The sequence below is a fragment of the Carassius carassius genome, chromosome 7 (genome assembly GCF_963082965.1).
Source record: "Carassius carassius chromosome 7, fCarCar2.1, whole genome shotgun sequence".
NCBI lineage: Eukaryota > Metazoa > Chordata > Actinopteri > Cypriniformes > Cyprinidae > Carassius > Carassius carassius.
The window spans coordinates 37747617-37766936 of NC_081761.1; the positions used below are offsets into that span (position 1 = coordinate 37747617).

At 36.0% G+C, this 19320-nt stretch overlaps 1 protein-coding gene across 5 annotated transcripts in view; it reads left to right on the top strand.

Moving 5' to 3' along the window:
* LOC132144150 (NACHT, LRR and PYD domains-containing protein 3-like) overlaps positions 1–19320 on the top strand; it is a 159244-nt gene that overhangs the window by 37820 nt on the left and 102104 nt on the right. For 2 of the 5 annotated variants that reach the window (XM_059554911.1, XM_059554913.1), the window contains exon 1: positions 16042–16108. The exons of the other annotated variants lie outside the window; for them this stretch is intronic. The gene's annotated coding sequence lies outside the window, so the exon portion shown is untranslated. Of the gene's footprint in view, positions 1–16041; positions 16109–19320 lie in introns of those variants that run through there. 5 annotated transcript variants of the gene reach the window in all.

Here is a 19320-nt window from a genome sequence, read left to right on the forward strand (position 1 = left end):
AGGCTGTATCTTTTAGATAAAAAAAATATAGATTTTTATATCCCAAAAATATTATTGTAAAATATTATTGTAATTTAAAATAAAAGTTCTTAATATACTTGAATAGACACTGTTCTTTCTAACTGTGTATATATATATATATATATATATATATATATATATATATATATATATATATATATATATATACACTGATGTATCTAAACTGAGAAATATTTAAAAAAAAAAGTGTGAATTCTTATATAGCTATCTAAACATCCCTATGAACTACAGTTTTTACACAAACCTGTGTGACTGTAAATGTCTCTTGAGTTTTTTTTCCATTCTGTGCCCATCATTCACTGTTTCCAGCACTTAATCAAGCCACTCTTCTATAATACATGATGAGGTTTTATTTCACGTCATTGCATTTGCATTGTCTCTTGATTTGACCTATTTTGTCGGCAACCATTGAAGTATTCAGTTTCTACAGCGACTCATTTGGCACACATCATTCTCTTTCTATGAAACCTGTAAGTCTCATTCACTGGTTCTTACTCTGTAGTGATATCAACTCTAGCAGTTTGCCCAAGCATTGCAATTCTTCCTCTTTTAATTTGGGGGAAGTCGTGGCCTAATAGTAAGAGAGTCGGACTCGCAATCGAAAGGTTGCTCAACCCCCAACTGCTCCCCGTGCGCCGCAGCATAAATGGCTGCCCGCTGTGTGTGTGTGTGTACACTTCGGATGGGTTAAATGCAGAGCACGAATTCTGAGTATGGGTCACCATACTTGGCTGAATGTCACGTCACTTATTTTACTAGAATTAAATCAAATTCAGTCAAACGGCCGCGTGTGTGCGTACAGCTTAAAGGGAACATTGCTGAGTGCTCTTTCATAATATTAAACATGTTGGAAGTTGTCAGAGAATCAGCAGAGTCATTGACTCATGGGCAACTTCAAACATGAGTCTTTATTGCCCAGAGGGAACAAATACCTCATACACCTTTACATGGTGAGATTGCTGCATCAAATACCTTGATGTTTTCTGTGAGTTACAATTCTACACTTCTGTTTCTATATTCAAGCAGTGCTCCTGTGGCTATTTTCGACAAGCATTACAGACTGGAAGTCTGAGAGAAATTCTGTACTCTGTAACTCTACTCTGACCGAGCAAAGCAAGATTTCAGTAGGAGCAGTCAGTAGATTTGACATCTCCCACAAGTTGTTTCAGATCAGCTAGTGGGACATAGCCTTTAGCAATATTTATATATCCACTGCTAACACAATTTACTCAAAAAAGAAAAATATTGCACCAGGGCCATCACTACTGAAGAAAGGTGGGGATGTTTCTAGGGGCCCATAGCTGTCAGGCCGGGCAGGACCAGGGGCCTGGTGATTTCATGTGTGAAAGACACTTGGGACAGTAACTTCCCAGTTGTGCAACTGCTGCATGTAATCACGAATGTTTGGAATTTTCATGTTTTTTTAAGCCTTGCCATTTCAAACATTCAAGGTTTTTTAAAGCATTCAAGTGCAAGAAAACTCTAAAGAACTCAATTCATTACTCATGCACTGTGACACACAGAACACAGGGCATGCACAGAGAGCCATGTTTCACAGCCCACACAAAATTATGTCAAAATACCCGTCCTAGTGTATGCTAGTGTCCCAGCATGCTCGAAACTGTTGATTATGTCTTAAGTGAACTTAAACAGATGAGAAAGAAATCAGATGTATATCGTTATATTGCATAAATGCTTTGTGTTTAAAGTAACTGTGCCTAATCTACCAGCTTTTTTTAGAAAGAAAGAAAGAAAGAAAGAAAGAAAGAAAAAGAATCCCTCACTGCTCTTGACTAAATAAATTTTGTCGTGTTAACAAGGATCTATCTCAAACCCCAGCATGTCCCTGATTGTTTTTTTTAGAGACATGCTTTTCCATTTTAATGACTGTTGCTTTGCTGATCTTTTCAGTCTTGTTATCTGAATACTTCCTGTATTCTCACAGTTTTGGTTCTGGAGTGATGTCACGCTCAACAGGCATTATATTTAATGACGAAATGTCTGATTTCATTGATCCTGATCTGACAAGTGGTCCTGGCAAAAACAACCAAATTAAACCAGGTACAAAACAGTATAGTTTGAATGAGTTACAATATTATGTACAAGTAAAATATAAATGTTCACATGTAAAACACAATTTTTTTTGACAAAGGTAAAAGGCCACTTTCATCAATGTGTCCCACAATCATCTTGGACAAACAAAGCAAACAAGTCCAAATGGTGGTTGGAGGTGCAGGTGGGACAAATATCACCACATCAGTTGCTCAGGTAACAAAAAACACTGAAGACGTACAATGACATTAGATTACTCTGGATTATAATTCTGGACTTGAAAAAAAACATTTGTTTATTCTGCATAAGACCATGCAGGCTAAGAGTATATATTTTAATAATTAAACAATAGGTATTTGTAATTTTTAAGTGTATATGTCTTTTTTCTAAAATCCCTTTCCTCTCTCCTGTGTTTCTCATCTCAGGTGATCCTGAATTATCTGTTCTTTGGCTATGACCTGCAGAAAGCTGTTACAGAACCCAGATTTCAGATCACTATAAAGGAGACAAATATAAAAGATAGCTTTAATAAAGTAGGACTCATACACTTGACCTCATATATTTGTCATCTAAATCAAATTCAAAGAGTCAGAAATGTGATAATTATTCAAATTTTCTCTGTGTTGTATTTCTGAATGCAGAGCGTCACTGATGGCTTGAGGCTGAAGAATCATACTATATTTCACAATGCTGAAGAATCAGTGGTCCAGGCAGTGGTTCAAGAGGGGAACAAAATCTGTGCTGAATCTGACCACAAAGATATGCCTCTCCAGCCGGATAATGAGCACTGCTCCTGTACTCATGCTGCTGTAGTCAAATGAGTTCAATCCAGCAGAAGTATTCTCTCCAATATTGTTTGTTGGGGTGTTTTATAGGTGCCAATAAAACCTGAGCAGGTAACATGCAAAAAAAAAATGTTCATAAATAACATTGTTCCAGCTGCGCTGCATTACGATATTACACAGTCAAGTCACCTTTATTTATGTAGTGCTTTATACAGTACTGATTGTGATAGCTTTTCAGTGTCAAACAGGAAAATTATGCAAGAGGTTAATAACAAACAGTACATTTTTCAGTTAAAGTCAGTTCACCGTTGATTCAGTGATGTAATTAGCCAATCTGCTTGATAAGTGTTGTTCTGTCAATTTTTCATAGGTGAATAAACACAGAAATTGATGAACACAGTGCAGCATGTCCTTTTGTACACACCATAGTAAATATGAACAAGTACAGAGAAGTCCAAAAGAAAAAAAAAAGCAATTGAAACTGTTACACTACTAAATCTATCTTATTTTAAATGAATAATTTAAAATTTAAGGTACAATTTGTAAGATATTTGCAGTACAATATCCAAAAAGCACTAGGCTAGTGTTATATATTTTGTCCAGCTGATTACTAACAATATCTTTAATGTTTTCAACTACTTGTAAATTATGAGAAAATTCCCATTCTAAACAGTGACACGGGGTAGTGCAGTCGTCTGTCAATGACGTTAGTTACCCTTTGTTACCCCCTTTACTGACGAAGAAACCACATGACAACAGTGTCAAAGTGGACAAATGCGGAAGTAGTGTCTAGCGTCCAGCAAACCACTAGCTTGCTTCAAGCAGTTCCTTATTTACTTCTTCTTGCACGTTTTATGGTGGATTGTGTTGCTTATTTATGGAACATGTTTACCGTCTGCCGCTGGTTCTGTCGACAAGGACAGCTCCCGTAAACGTTAGCGTACGGGCCAACCAAACGACCAAAGAAGAGTTTGGGACAAGAAGACTTAGGTCATAATGAAGTTGCAATTCATCATGCTTTATTTTATATATTAAAAATGTATTTTCTTGAAGACTAAAGTTTATGTAGGTGCACTGTAAAAAAAAATCCCGTAAAAAAACGGTAAAATTCCGGCAGCTGGGGTGCCGGAAAAATACCGTTAAATAACGGGCACATTAAGTAACGGTAATTTTCCGTAATTCAAAAATACAGTTTTTTGCTGAGATTTTCTTCAGCTTTTAATGTTTAATAATATGTTTTACATAAATCTTGTGGAAAGTTGAGAAAAAAAAAACATTAAATTATCATAAAGTTTGAACACTTTAACTTCAAATAATCAGCCATGAGTGCGAAAATGTGTTTTAATAATTTATTGACCTAGCTGCAAGAATATACCAATAGTTTGTTCAGGACTGCAATTTACTAATATTCTTTGTTCAAAACTGCAACAATATACCAGTATAAAGATTATAGCACACTGCAACAATATTCCAATAATTTGTCCATAACTGCAATAGTATAGAAAATATAATTACAAACGATCATAACTGCAACAATATTCGAGTAAAAAAAATAAGCCCAAAGGTTTAAATTACTGTAGATCACAACTGCAACAACATACCAATTCAGTTTGTTCATAACTGCAACAGTATATAAAATATATATATATATATATATATATATATATATATATATATATATATATATATATATATATATATCATAACTGCAACAACACACAATAAAATAATTGTTAAAAACTGCAACAATATAGCAGTTTGGTAAACAAATAAAAATTAATAATTAAAATTGTCCTTAAAACTGAACCACCTGTGAACAGATTAATTTATCTTGACAACAGATGACATGAAAAATTATTCAATCATGAAAGCAAATAATCAGCAAGTATTTTAAGTCTGTGACACTGTCAAGAATTTCTGCCAGGCAATGTAGGAAGATCTGACACTCAAAAGTTTTACTCCATCCTTTCATAGTCCGCAATCTTGTTAATCAGTGAAAGAATCTTTGGACTGACTGACGATTTCTTTCTCGATGTGGTCTTATCCACTTCCGGTCCCTTCTCGGGGTTCATCTTAAAAAGGCATCTGTTGAATGAAAAAAAAATCCTTAGTAATAAAACATGGACTGTAACATATGCTGTGAATATATTTAAAATAAAAGCAGAACAATAAGAACTTGTAAAGGGCATGCTTGTGGTGGATGTTTGCTATAAAGAAGTATGTGAGAGGTTGTGTGTGAGGCAGACTGAGAAGGTTGTGACGATGTAAGAGAGTGTGTTGTGTGAGGATGAGAGTGTGAGGATGCATGTAGGGCTGCACGATTAATCACATGCGGTTGTGAGATGCGTTTGCAGATGAATCGCATTCGATTATGAACAGGATATTGTGTAGCTTGTCAGTGAACTACAGCTCTGTGTATTAAATGTTGCTCGATTTGAAAACAGGTGATGGATATTTACTACTAATCACAGGACCGGCTTTACTGACGAGACACGCCTGAAAAACGCATGTGATTAATCATGCAGCCTTAGAAGCGTGTGTGAGGATGCGCGTGAGAGTGTGTTAGTGTGTGTGAGGATGCATGTGTGACTGTCTATGTGAGAGTGTGCTTGTGAGAGAGAATGTATATGTGAGAGTGTGTGAGTGTAAGGATGCATTTTTAAGAGTATGTGAAAGTGTGTAACTGTGTGTGTGAAGATGCGTGTAAGAGTGTGTGTGTGTGTGTGTGTGGATGCATGTGTAACTGTCTATGTTAGAGTATGTGGATGTTTGTATTAGAATGTGTGTGTGTGTGTGTGAGAGAATGCGTGTGTGAGAATGTGTATGTGAGATTGTGTGAGTGTAAGGATGCATTTGTAAGAGTATGTGAAAGTGTGTAACTGTGTGTGTGTATGTGTGTGTGTGTGTGTGTGTGTGTGAGGATGTGTGTGAGAATGTGTATGTGAGAGTGTGTGAGTGTAAGAATGCATTTGTAAGAGTATGTGAAAGTGTGTAACTGTGTGTGTGTGTGAGGATGCATTTCTGAGTATGTGTATGTGAGTGTGTGAGTTTGAGTTTGAGTTTGAGGATGTGTGTGTGACAGTGTGTATATGAGAGTGTGTGGATGCATGTGTGACTGTGAGTGTGTGTGTGAGAATGCATGTGAGAGAATGTGTATGTGAGATTGTGTGAGTGTAAGGATGCATTTGTAAGAGTTTGTGAAAGTGTGTAACTGTGTGTGTGTGTGTGTGTGTGTGAGGATGTGTGTGAGAATGTGTATGTGAGAGTGTGTGAGTGTAAGAATGCATTTGTAAGAGTATGTGAAAGTGTGTAACTGTGTGTGTGTATGTGTGTGTGTGTGTGTGTGTGTGTGTGTGTGTGAGGATGTGTGTGAGAATGTGTATGTGAGAGTGTGTGAGTGTAAGAATGCATTTGTAAGAGTATGTGAAAGTGTGTAACTGTGTGTGTGTATGTGTGTGTGTGTGTGTGTGTGTGTGTGTGTGTGTGTGTGTGTGTGTGTGAGAATGCGTGTGTGAGAATGTGTATGTGAGATTGTGTGAGTGTAAGGATGCATTTGTAAGAGTTTGTGAAAGTGTGTAACTGTGTGTGTGTATGTGTGTGTGTGTGTGTGTGTGTGTGTGTGAGGATGTGTGTGAGAATGTGTATGTGAGAGTGTGTGAGTGTAAGAATGCATTTGTAAGAGTATGTGAAAGTGTGTAACTGTGTGTGTGTGTGAGGATGCATTTCTGAGTATGTGTATGTGAGTGTGTGAGTTTGAGTTTGAGGATGTGTGTGTGACAGTGTGTATATGAGAGTGTGTGGATGCATGTGTGACTGTGAGTGTGTGTGTGAGAATGCATGTGAGAGAATGTGTATGTGAGATTGTGTGAGTGTAAGGATGCATTTGTAAGAGTTTGTGAAAGTGTGTAACTGTGTGTGTGTGTGTGTGTGTGAGGATGTGTGTGAGAATGTGTATGTGAGAGTGTGTGAGTGTATGAATGCATTTGTAAGAGTATGTGAAAGTGTGTAACTGTGTGTGTGAAGTTGTGTGTGTGTGTGTGTGAGGATGCATTTCTGAGTATGTGTATGTGAGTGTGTGAGTTTGAGGATGTGTGTGTGACAGTGTGTATATGAGAGTGTGAGGATGCATGTGTGACTGTGAGTGTGTGTGTGAGAATGCATGTGAGAGAATGTGTATGTGATAGTGTGTGAGTTTGAGGATGCTTTTGTGAGTCTGTCTATGTGAGTGTGAGGATGTGTGTGTGACTGCATGTATGTGAGTGTCTGTGTGTGTGAGAGTGTGTGAGTATGCATGTGTGACTGTGTGTGAGTGCGTGTGTGACTGTGTGTGACTGTGTGTGAGAGTGTGTGTTAGAGTGAGTGTATGTAAGGATGCGTAAGTCAGTGTGTGTTGAAAAAGTGAGTGACTGTGTGTGAGGACACGCGTGTGAGTGTGATATGTGTGAGAGTGAGTTTATGAGTGTGTGTTTTTACCTTTGCACAATCTCTTGCGTTTCTCCTTGGTTTCCTGGGTATGAAATGTTCAAGCAGTAGTATGAAGCAAACATCAGCTTCAGAGCGTCGTAGAAGATGGTGATGTGGCCGTTAACTATGACTTGGTCAACAGAAAACAAAGTTCTCTGCAGTCAAAGGGGGAACTTCCTGTTGACATGCATAAGAAAAAGAAGAGATCATTTACACTGTGATAAACTTACTGCAAATATTAAATTGTTTTCCTTTAAATATATTAAAACATACCACACACAATTATTTTTCTGACAGCTAGTAAATTGACATGAAAAGGTCCCTGCCTGTGACACAGAAGATAACTGCTGATGCTGACTTTTAAATGCATCGTAATTTCTGAACCGTAAGTGCAAGCTGCTAGCAACAAACCAATAGGTAGTGTGCCTCATTTCTGTGTAGCCCTTGATGTTGTGAATTGTGAGTTTTCAAAGAAACACCATAACTATTACAAGTGTAATCTGTGAACATCTTTGCATTGTGCAACTCACCCTTTCATGTTGACATTGGTTTTAGCCACTCACAGAACTTATCTGTAAGGAGAAAAAAAAGCATATAAATGTGAAATTTTAGGAAATCTACAAAAATACAAAGAAATATACTGATATTTAATATACCTGTTCACCCCATCAGTGAGTATCAATAATCCCTATAAGCTTCAATAACAGTCTTTAACTATAGAAGGGTGATTTAAACTGTCATGAAACAGAAGTTGTGAAACTTTTTTCCCTAGGTGTAGATTACAAGATTACAAGGTTATATGGATTCTCAGATGACACACTGCAGACATTGTTTTTTCATTCACAATTTTAACTGGTCAATGGTTTTAGTCACCAGCTTTTTTAAATACTTGTTTTAATATTTTTAATATTTGCTTAACCAATAGACAGATATAAAGGGTAACCAACATATATAATTTATTAAAAAGTGATTAAATACTGACTGTAATGATATTTCAGACCATCAGTGAGACTATATCTGGAATTAAAAGAGTAAAACATGCAGACAAAATAAAGTAGTTAAGTGATTTTCCTTATACAAGCGTAATAATCAGTGCTTGAAGAGGGATAACGGTTAAGTGCCCGGCGAACATAACGTTTCAAATCGCGCGTCACTTTAAGCGCTGGTCCTAATTAATCTTTTTCTAAATTCAGAATTTTCATCCAATCTCGCCTCGAAAAATATGTTTTTTTTTTTAGCTTTTAGACGATGCCTACGATTATGTATATCAAAACCGATTAAAAACACTGCATTATGCGTCGAAGTTCGGTAAAGTTGGCAAAATATCTACATATTCGAACTTAACGTTAACAGATAACCTTCGCTAACTGTTAAATTCACGAGTTCTTAAACCACAAATGATAATAATATTTAATAACAGCATCGTAGACAACCAGCCAACGACTTTCCTTAAAGTCAGCCTGTTTTTCCCTCAGGGACAAAATAACGTTAGAAGTTAGCCACACTTAACGACTAACGGCACTGGTCAGCGCCGAAGTTAAACACTGGTTTAACGATTCATAAAGGTAAACATTCTAAATGCTGGAACTCAAATATAGTAGAAATAACATATAGTAATGACCAGAATTAGAAAACATGAACTTTACCTGCTTTTTTCGCCTCAGATCGATTAAAGATCGATTAAAAAAAATTTTTTAATTTAAATATCAGCATATTATTATAGTATTATATCACATTATGAAACGGAACTATGAGAATAAATGCGTCATAAAACACCAAACTGAGCAGAACTATTTTGACAAGCGGAAGAAGATGAAGATATCAGTTGACAGTACTATGGAAATACGATTCTTTTGCTCGAATTGATTCTTTCGGGAAGGATGTTTCAACAAACCGGTTCAAAAACTGATTCACCTGCTCTTTTATGCAAACACGCAATGTAGGCAACATATACATATTATATCAATAATAATAATAATAATAATAAAAATAATAATAATGAACGTGAACTTTTGTACAGTTGTTATTTATATTTTTAATCTGTTAAAAAATATGGCATTATATTAATAATGCCACACACACACACACACACACACACACACACACATACATACTGCACATAAACATACATATAGCGCACTGTTTTTGGTGTGTTATGTGAAATAAATCTTCAAAAATATTTTTGTGGCGTTATGCACATTGACATGTTTTTCATGTGATTTTACATAGGATATGTAAATATACAGTCTATTTCTGTAATTTTACAATTTTAAACTGTATTTCAAAACAGTAAAATTGTAAAACAGTAAAATTCCGTAAAATAACAGGTTTTTTTTACAGTGTGCAGTGTTATTGCATTTGGTTATTTACTGCTTTATTTACACTGCCGTATTTCACCTGACTAGTTAAACAATGTAAATAAATACAGTTAGTGTTATACAGAAATATGAATCAATAATTATTATTGCAAATTATATTGGTAAGTTAAAAATAACATTTATTATTATTGATTTGAACACTTGAAACTGTGCTGTGTTATCACACCATCGCATTGGACAAATATTCTAACATCTACGACTAAAAATTTATTTGTAAACCTTCCATTACTCGGGTCTAATTCAATATAATAAAATTATGACATCAACACAACATTTATAAAACTTTACCTCATCCGTTAAATCCATGATTTATCTTTCCGTCTGATTGATGGCCGTCAGCGGTTGGATAGAAGAAAACAAATCCCATCATTCCACGCTCCTTCTTATACCATTCTTACAACCACGCGATTGTTATTATTTTGGTAGTGCACCCTCTAGTGGCAGGTCCTACAACCTGTACCTTTAAGTACATTTTAAAGTCAAATAAAAGTTGGGTTTAAAATTTGTCATTTAATATAAGCTATTCATTTATTAGTATTATTTTCCTTAGTGTTAATTTTTCTTGTTCTCTTTTCATATGATTATTTACAGTGTTGGGAAGGTTACTTTGGAAATGTAATAGGTTACAGATTACAAGTTACCCTGTTTAAAATGTAATAGTAGTGTAACTTTTTCAATTACTTTATTAAAGTAATGTAACTAATTACTTTTGAGTACTTTTTGATTACTTTTCTAAATTTGTGAAAATTAAAGAATAATAAATAAAAGCATATACATCAACTTAAATACAGTTATCTAATAAGCATGTGACGTATTATGTGTAATAAACCCCTGAAACATTGGTGTTTTTTTTAAACTGCTGTCTTTGTATATGATGATAGTTTTCTCAAAATAAGTAAAATGCACATGAAGTGACACAGAGCGGTTCTAGAAATGATGTTTATGTGCTCGTGTACTCCTATATTGAGATGGCAGAGGTTGAAAACACTGCGAGCTTCAGTAGGCCTATGTGTAGTAAATGAAACCATGTCTTTGCCATTAATTTACAGGAGGGGCGGACTGGGAAAAAAATTCAGACTGGAAAATTCAAACTCATACAAACAAATTCATGGACAAAACTATTTTTTTGTATGGACCTGACATAAAAAAAGGTTTAAATCTTTAATTTGGGGATATGCAAAATAATTAAAAGTTCTCTCCTGAACTGCACCTTCACTTCCTCTTCAGTCTCTTTATTTTGCCCTGTTATCCATCTCTCTCATGACTTTAATACTCAAGATTGAACAAAACTATACTTTACAATACAATACTCTACAATACTACAATATCTTTATAGAAAAATCCTAATACTGTACACGAGTCATGTTTTTCCCTTACAAAAATTAACCTTGCTTTTATTAGCCTATATAAAAGTAAAATAACCTTGTTTTTTTTTTTTTTTTTTTTTTTTTTTTGCAAATGGATTTGTATTTATTTTTAAATAATTAAATAATTTTACATTTTTGGTTACCACAGTTAAACAATAGTAACCATTTTCTCTGGATTTATAGTTAAATATTAAAATGTTAATTTTCGTAAGGGTTGTGTTGTTGTCTGTCGTAGCTCCCCCTAAACCTATAAAAAATCGGATTTTCTTTCAGATAAATTACTACTGTAACATTACAACAGATAATAATGATGTCCTTTATATAGTATTTTGAGTGATGACTGATGAGCAACGTACTGCTGCTTGATTAAATAAATAAAAAAACAAAGACAAAAAAAGCATCTTTACAGATGAAACTGACCTGAAACCCTGAACAGTAGTTCTGCTTCTCTGCTCCAGCAGTCTATTTTCTCTCTCTCTCTCTCTCTCTCTCTCTCTCTCTCTCTCTCTCTGTCTCTCTCTCTCTCTCTCTCTCTCTCTCTCTCTCTCTCTCTCTCTCTCGCATTGATTACTCTGAGTCTAATCCAAACCGTTTGGAGGAGGCACGGAGAGCGCGCGAGTCATGACTAACAATTCATGACTTATTAGAGATTTAATTATCAAATGGCGGATTAGCAAATGATCGCTTTAGTACATTCAGCAGGCAATTATACAATAATGATATTAAATAGTAGGTCGAAATCGGCTGCCAGGCCACCGGGAATTGTCCCGGTTCTCCCGGTGTCCAGTCCGCGCCTGATTTCCACAGACACGCAGAATGTGCAAGTCATATATTGCATTTTTGGGGCTTTATATTTACAGACACTAGTCGATGTCATGTTTTGATTCAAGTGTACTGACCTACTTTTGATTTAGTCATCCAAAATGTGGCATATTCCGTCCGCGTTAGGCATTTCGTTTTTATGACTGGATTCTACGAACCAGACTGTATTTCCGCATCCCGGAAATTATTAGGGTGGTATGTCTCAGAATAGTCAGTGCAATTTGGGAAAGAAATAAGTTAAATCTGTATGTGGATTTGTGTAAATATTCAAATGTAATCCCCTTTGTAATCATTAAAAATTTCATAAGTAACTGTAATTTAATTACTCATTTTTTCGTAGTAACTGTAACTAATTACAGTTACAATAATTTTGTAATTAAATTACGTAACGCCGTTACATGTAACTAGTTACTCCCCAACACTGATTATTTATGTACATATTTATTTATGTATGTACTAAGAATTCCTGAAAAATGCTATTATTATATTAATATTAATGTAGGCTATTATTTATTTTAGTTAATATAAATTAACATTTGACGTTGAACTGAGTATGTTGCAATGTTTAATATTAAAATAAACAGTACCCTCTGAGCAAAAGTACGTTCAAACGTCTTTGTCGGATGTTGAAATGACGTCCCCAGAAGAGCCAGAATGACAGTTTTTATGACGTCTTTTTTCAACGTATTTTGGACGTCCAATATCAACTTCCACAGGAAGTCTCTAAAAGGTTCAAATTTAGTTCAGATGTGGTCATTGTGTACTTATTTTCAACATCTTATAAGGTCTCATTTAGAAGTCTTATACTGTTTCTGGACAAAATAAACACACTTAGGCTGCATTCAATGAAATCTCATGTTTATTTCAATACAATTTATTTTTGTACTTGTAAATAAACTTACAGAAACAGTGTGTTCACACAGAAACCATGAAAATAAAAATTTCACTCATTATACAGTGGAAACAATTAACAACTAACAAACAATTTAGTTTAGTTGGGTCCATACATTATGTTCACCTGTTGGAGCTGAACTTTTTAAGCTTTTTCATTTTTATTTCAACTGCAATTAACATAAAATTCTGAAAGATGGTATTCTATATTCATGCAATTGTCAAGTGTTCATGTGCCAGAATTTTATCTGCATGCACAATAATGCAAAGAACACAATATGGTACAATGCAAGGGATTTCAATCTGGGGTTCAGGACCAAAGCAAAGGAGTCAATAAAATAATTTATATCATATTTTCCAGACTAAAAGTTATTTTTTTTAATCTTCTGAGATGTACTGAATTATTCCAAACTAAATTATATAATGCATTTAATTATAGTAAGTATAGTTCTCATGTCTGTTGACAAGTCAACAGGAGACCTCCCGTTGATCCGGCCGCACGGAAGTGGTGGGCTTCTGATCCGCCCTGGGGGCTTTGTGCATCGACCACAGGGATGTGGTGGTCTTCTGCTCCGCCCTGGAGGGCTTCCGCTTTGACCACAGGGGGGTGGTGGTCTTCTGCTCCATCCTGGGGGCCTTCCGCCCTGACCACATGGTGGTGGTGGTCTTCTGCTCCGCCCTGGGGAACACCAGCCTCGAACACAAGGATGTGGTGGTCTTCTGCTCCGCCCTGGGGAACTCTGGCCTCGACCACAAGGTTGTGGTGGTCTTCTGCTCCGCCCTGGGGGGCTTCCGCTCTGACCACAAGGACATGGTGGTCTTCTGCTCCGCCCTGGGGGGCTTCCGCTCTGACCACACGGACATGGTGGTCTTCCGCTCCGCCCTGGGGGGCGCTTGCCCTGACTACACGGTTGTGGTGGTCTTCCGCTCCGCCCTGGAGGACTCTGGCCTTGACCACAAGGGTGTGGTGGTCTTCTGCTCCGCCCTGAGGGGCTTCATGTTGTTTTTTCTTTTTGTTTTTGTGTTAATGTCTGTCCCTGTTCCTTTCTGTTAGTCTGGCCCTCCGTCCCTCCCCCTGAACCTCCTCCGGTCCTCCTCCCTCCTGGTCTTTCTGTGTTGCGTTTACATTCTGGTGCCTGTTCCCCATGTTTTTCTTTTCTGGCCCTCCGTCCCTCCCCCTGAGCCTCCACCTGTCCGCCTCCCTCCTGGTCTCTGTTTTGTGTCTGTCTTGGAGCGTCTGGGAGCCGCTCCGTAGAAGGGCGGTACTGTCACAGTGTCTGGGTTGTGTTCCCTGGGTTTCCACTAGGTGTCCTCAGTTCCCACGGTGTTTATCATATTATCACTTCCTGTCTCCTTATTTGGTCACCTTCCTCCTTGTTTAGTTAATTGATTGTTCCCCACCTGTCTCCTGTTTCCCCATTATCCTTTTGTGTATATAACCCGGTCTGTCTTAGTATTTGTCACGGAGTCGTTGTTTATTCATGTCCGTCAGTTCGTGCCCTTGCCTTGTCTTCTTGTTTAGTTTATGTTTTGTTTGGATATTCTCGTTTTGACCCTGCCTGGACTGTTTACCCCTGTGGATTACCCTTTAATAAATGACTTACCTGCAAATTGGTTCCCTCTCCTGTGTTATCTGTAACACCCAACGTGACAACGTTAAGCGTTTTCCTTTTAGGCCAATGGTTTTCTATGGGAGGAAAACACTTAAAACATGGGTTATTCAAGGATGTGCATTTATTACATGGACTGAGTAAAAACATGAAAAAAAGTGTCTAAAATGTGTGCGCATCACTGATCTCTAAATGGATCCACTGAAGGATAAGTTTAACTTAACGCTGTTACAATGTATGAAACTGTTTGCTGAAATAACCACAATCTTAAAAACTGCACTAAAATAAGAGCATGATGCACATGAAATTGCGTTCATTACAATAGCAACAGATTAAAGTTATGTCATTTCAGAATCATCACTGGCCGGTAGAAATAAAAGTTTCTCGATTTCTTCACTTTACAATAATGAGGAGCAGCATATTTTCCTGAAATAAAGGGGAGGAAAAGTCTATGCTTTGCAATGTAGGAAAGAAAATTAAAGTTTCATAAATATTAAAATGGCACACAGCAGACAAATTACTGCAGTGTTATTTATCAACTGCATGACAGATAATTATATGTAACAATAATTGTCTGGACATGCTGTATAAATAAAAACAATACTGATACATCCTTTTCATTTCCTTTCTCATACTATGATGATATGAAATAATCAATTTTTCAAAAATTATTTAATTCATAATTTATCTGAAGACCTGATCCTCCCACTGTGGATACTCAATCCAATTAATTTACTAAATGTAGTGGGTTGTTTGTCTGTCAGCCTAAAGATCAGTTTAATTTAACAAAACAATCATTTCAGGGACATGGCAAGTTACAGGTTAATGTTTTTTTTTTCTTCTTCTGTGCATTATCATGAAGGCTTTGTAAAACTGCACAGCGTTTTTAGCTTTTTAATCAACATACTCCGTCCTACACTAACTACTCACACCTTTCCTATCATGTATGTCTATGAAAGATGATCGAACCAATCAGAGTAGTTATGGGGAGCCTCGATCTGCAGGCTGCAGCCGGGTGCTTTCCATTATTTTAACACCTAAATGTTTCAGAAGAGTATACATGTGATATTTAAACCAGAAATCAAAGGAGTGCTTTGTTGTATTTATATGTATAAAAAAAAGTTATATCGATTTACTGAATCTGTTTCGCACGTTGTCCAGACGTCCAAGAAAATCCTTAGCACGACGGTCACATTTTGAACCTCGTATCTACGTCCAAGTGACGTCGTTAAGCTCCGAGTTTCCGAGTTGAGGGCGTGTCAATGAGAAACATGACAGAACTGATCGATCGAACGAACGTCTGTTGTTGACGGTAATTTTTTACATTAAATTGATAGACAGGATTGCAATATAATATAATATAACAATTAATACATTTTTATGCGATACTGATTAACTACCGACGCAATTCAGACTTGATCTGCAGGTCGGATAGACGTCTCATGTTTGTTGGATATGTAATTTATCCCTCCACTTACAAAGAAAATGATGTATAGATGTACCATAACTGCCGCGTGCAGTGCTCTTCGAGTTCGCGCTGAACATGTTCATGATCTCACTCTAGCTGGCGGAATACACTGTGAAGTACACTTCGCAGTGCACTAACTGTCGAGTGAAACACGCCCCAAAGTCAGATACGGAAGAGAACTGAAACGAAACGAACCCTGTGTGTTTAAATCCGAAGACGATATTCTGTGGTGAGTTCAGAAGTCTTTATTTATATAGTAATGCAGACCATACAGAAAATAATCTGCCAGTTAGGTTTCTCAGCTTTCTTCCAAACAGAACATGCTGGATGTGCAAACTTAGTTACCAAAATAATGGAAACGTCGTCGGTTAAACTTAAGTAAATCACTTTTGACATTTAATAAGACTGATCAGTTGATTAAATATTTAATGCATGGCGTAACTTTGTTTTAAAAAAAGTAGGAGGATCAGGACTTTTGGTTTAATTGATCAAGAGAGAACTAATGATATTTTTTAAAAATGTAGACAATTGTCTTTACATCTTTTGTAACTCAGTAATTTATTAGTCCTGAGATTCCATCAGAGATCCGCGTTTAAGGTGGTTGAACAATTAAGCATATCAGAGGAGTTTTTTTTTTTTTTTTTTAAGATAAACATATCAGGGCTCTCAAGTTATAGACCAACGCTACTTTTGCGTCATCGAAGGGTAACTCCCCTTTTTGGGGGAAAACAAACGGATTCCCCTGATACAGAACTCGCTCTAGTTTCTTGATAGCAAAAATGGCACAAACATTCACCCTCTTTGTCGGCAGAGGACCGTGAGCGGAATTTAAAGAAGCTACTGGACAGAGGTGTCCCTTTGAAATGGTCGAAAACTGGATTGATGACCCCACGCAGTGGCCAAATATTCAGACATCTAACATTACCATTATCTCGTGGAATTACCAAGTTAATAGCCTATTTTTTTGTCATTAACACACTCACAGTATGATAAACTAGACGATGAGGCCATGTCAAGAGGAGTCGGTGGTTTACTTGGATCATATTTCACTTGATTTAAGCTATTGACAGTTTTGTTGTCGACTAGCTACTGTATACTAGTTAGAAATACGAAGCTGCTAGCAGCTAACGTTACGTGATTAACTTTAGCTCTCATTAGGCACGCTACCTTGGCTGTTAACTGATTTTTCGTTTGAAATATTCGCAGGCTAGGACTAAAGAGTATCTGTTTGAAATTGTGTCTGACAGGCCTGTACACATCCGAAACAATGAAAAACAAAAGGTCCCTGGAGCGAGTTCTGTATCGGGGAATCCGTTTGTTTTCCTCCAAAAAGGGGCGTTACCCTTCGATGACGCAAAAGTAGCGTTGGTCTATAGCAAACGTTTGGAGTGAGATTGGGGGAGGGGGTACTCAAAGGGGAGGAGCAATTCAAATATTTGGGTAACACTTTAGAATACGGTTTCTTACTTACTGCATAAGTAATAAGGAATTATTGAAGAACTAACTGGTAATTTTTCATTAACACTTAACTCACTACTAAGGAAGATATGTTAATTAATCAGTATATAATACAATGTTATGATTGTGTTAAGTAACAGTTAGCTAATCAATAACTAATGAATTCTGTCATACCTACTGAAGAACTACTATTAATTATCTACTAGTTAGGGTTGAAGAAAAATAACTATGAAGTAACTACTAATGAACAGTTATATGCAATTTCATTGAATTATGACCCTTTCATATACAAGTTATTAGCAGTTGTAGTAGTATAAAAATGCCATATTAATAAATGAAATACATTTTACAGAGGTTTTGCCTGTGTAGTGAATTGTTTTGTGAGTGTGTTTTGTAAGGAATCAGCTTCCAGTAGGAACCCCACCACGACTCCATTGGCTTGCGATAATTACCTTAGTTTTTATATTTTATATACAGTACTGTATGTGTGCCTCATCAGCATATACCACATTACCATTAATTCAATTTCTTTATGTAAGGCAAAGCCTGAGGAAAAGTGAAAATACAGGTAACCAATTAGTAAATAATAAAGAATTATCAAATAACTCTGCAGAACTTATTTTGAACCTGAAACATTAGGCCTATTCTAAAGTGAAAATATTGGGAACCCATTAGTAATTAATATAGAATTATTAGATAATTCCTCAAGAATTACTTAGAACCTGAAACAGTATTCTAAAGTGAAAACATAGGGAACCCATTAGTAATTATTAAATAATTATCAGATAATTCTGCAGGACTTATTTTGAACCTGAAACAGCAGGCCTATTCTAAAGTGAAAATAATAGTGAACACTTTAGAAATTAATAAAGAATGATCAGATAATTCATATTTTATTCAGTTTTAACATGTATACTGCCCACATTTAAACTAATTTAACACAAATTTTATAATCAAAACTTAAACATTTAGAAGCAAACAAAAATGCGAAATTTCATTTCCATTATAGGCTAATAAGTGGACTTTAACAGTTAAGTTTAACAGTAAGTTGCAACTGTAGTAGTACTTTGTACTTGTCCTTTTACTCAAGTAATTTTGAAAATGAATAGACCTACTTATAATTTCACTTGAGTAATATTTTATTGGCGTATCTGTACTTTTACTCAAGTACTTGATTTGTGGGCCACAGCCTGATTATTATAGTGATTATTTGCATATAACTGTTCGTTATCAGTTACTTCATAGTTATTTTTCTTGAACCCTAACTAGTAGATAATTAATAGTAGTTCTTCAGTAGGTATGACAGAATTCATTACTAGTTATTGATTAGCTAACTGTTACTTAACACAATCATACAATTATATTACATACTGATTAGTTAACACATCTTTCTTAGTAGTTAACAGTAGTGAGTTAAGTGTTAATGAATAATCACCTGTTAGTTCTTCAATAATTCCTTATTAGTTATGCAGTAAGTAAGAAACGGTATTCTAAAGTGTTACCAATATTTGTAGCACCCAATTCTCATGTTTTCGCTAGCAGTTCAATTTTACCTGTTGTTCATTATTGACCTGAACAAATAGAAATGATAACTGGTAAATTTGATAAAAAAAATAAAAATAAAAAAACGTACAAATTCATCCAAATAAAACAAACAGGTTTATGTATTTCAAAAATACAAATGTATCAAAACTAAATTGAAATGTGACCACATACGATCCATCTGAACAGCAGTACTCAATGTACATAGTGTACACATAAAGTAGGATTGCAGAACTTGCCCTGTATGTCAAGGATGTATGTCAAGTTTGGTTTTGTTCAGACCCACCATGGAGAACACTCCCTGCATCTACATTTGAGTGGGGAAGCCACAGTGCTTTAACCAGTGTCAGTGCTTCTGTCATCACGTCATCAAAATGAGCAACAAAAACACACAACAGACTAGGGCTGGGCGATATGTCAAAAATATTTTCTAGATAATCA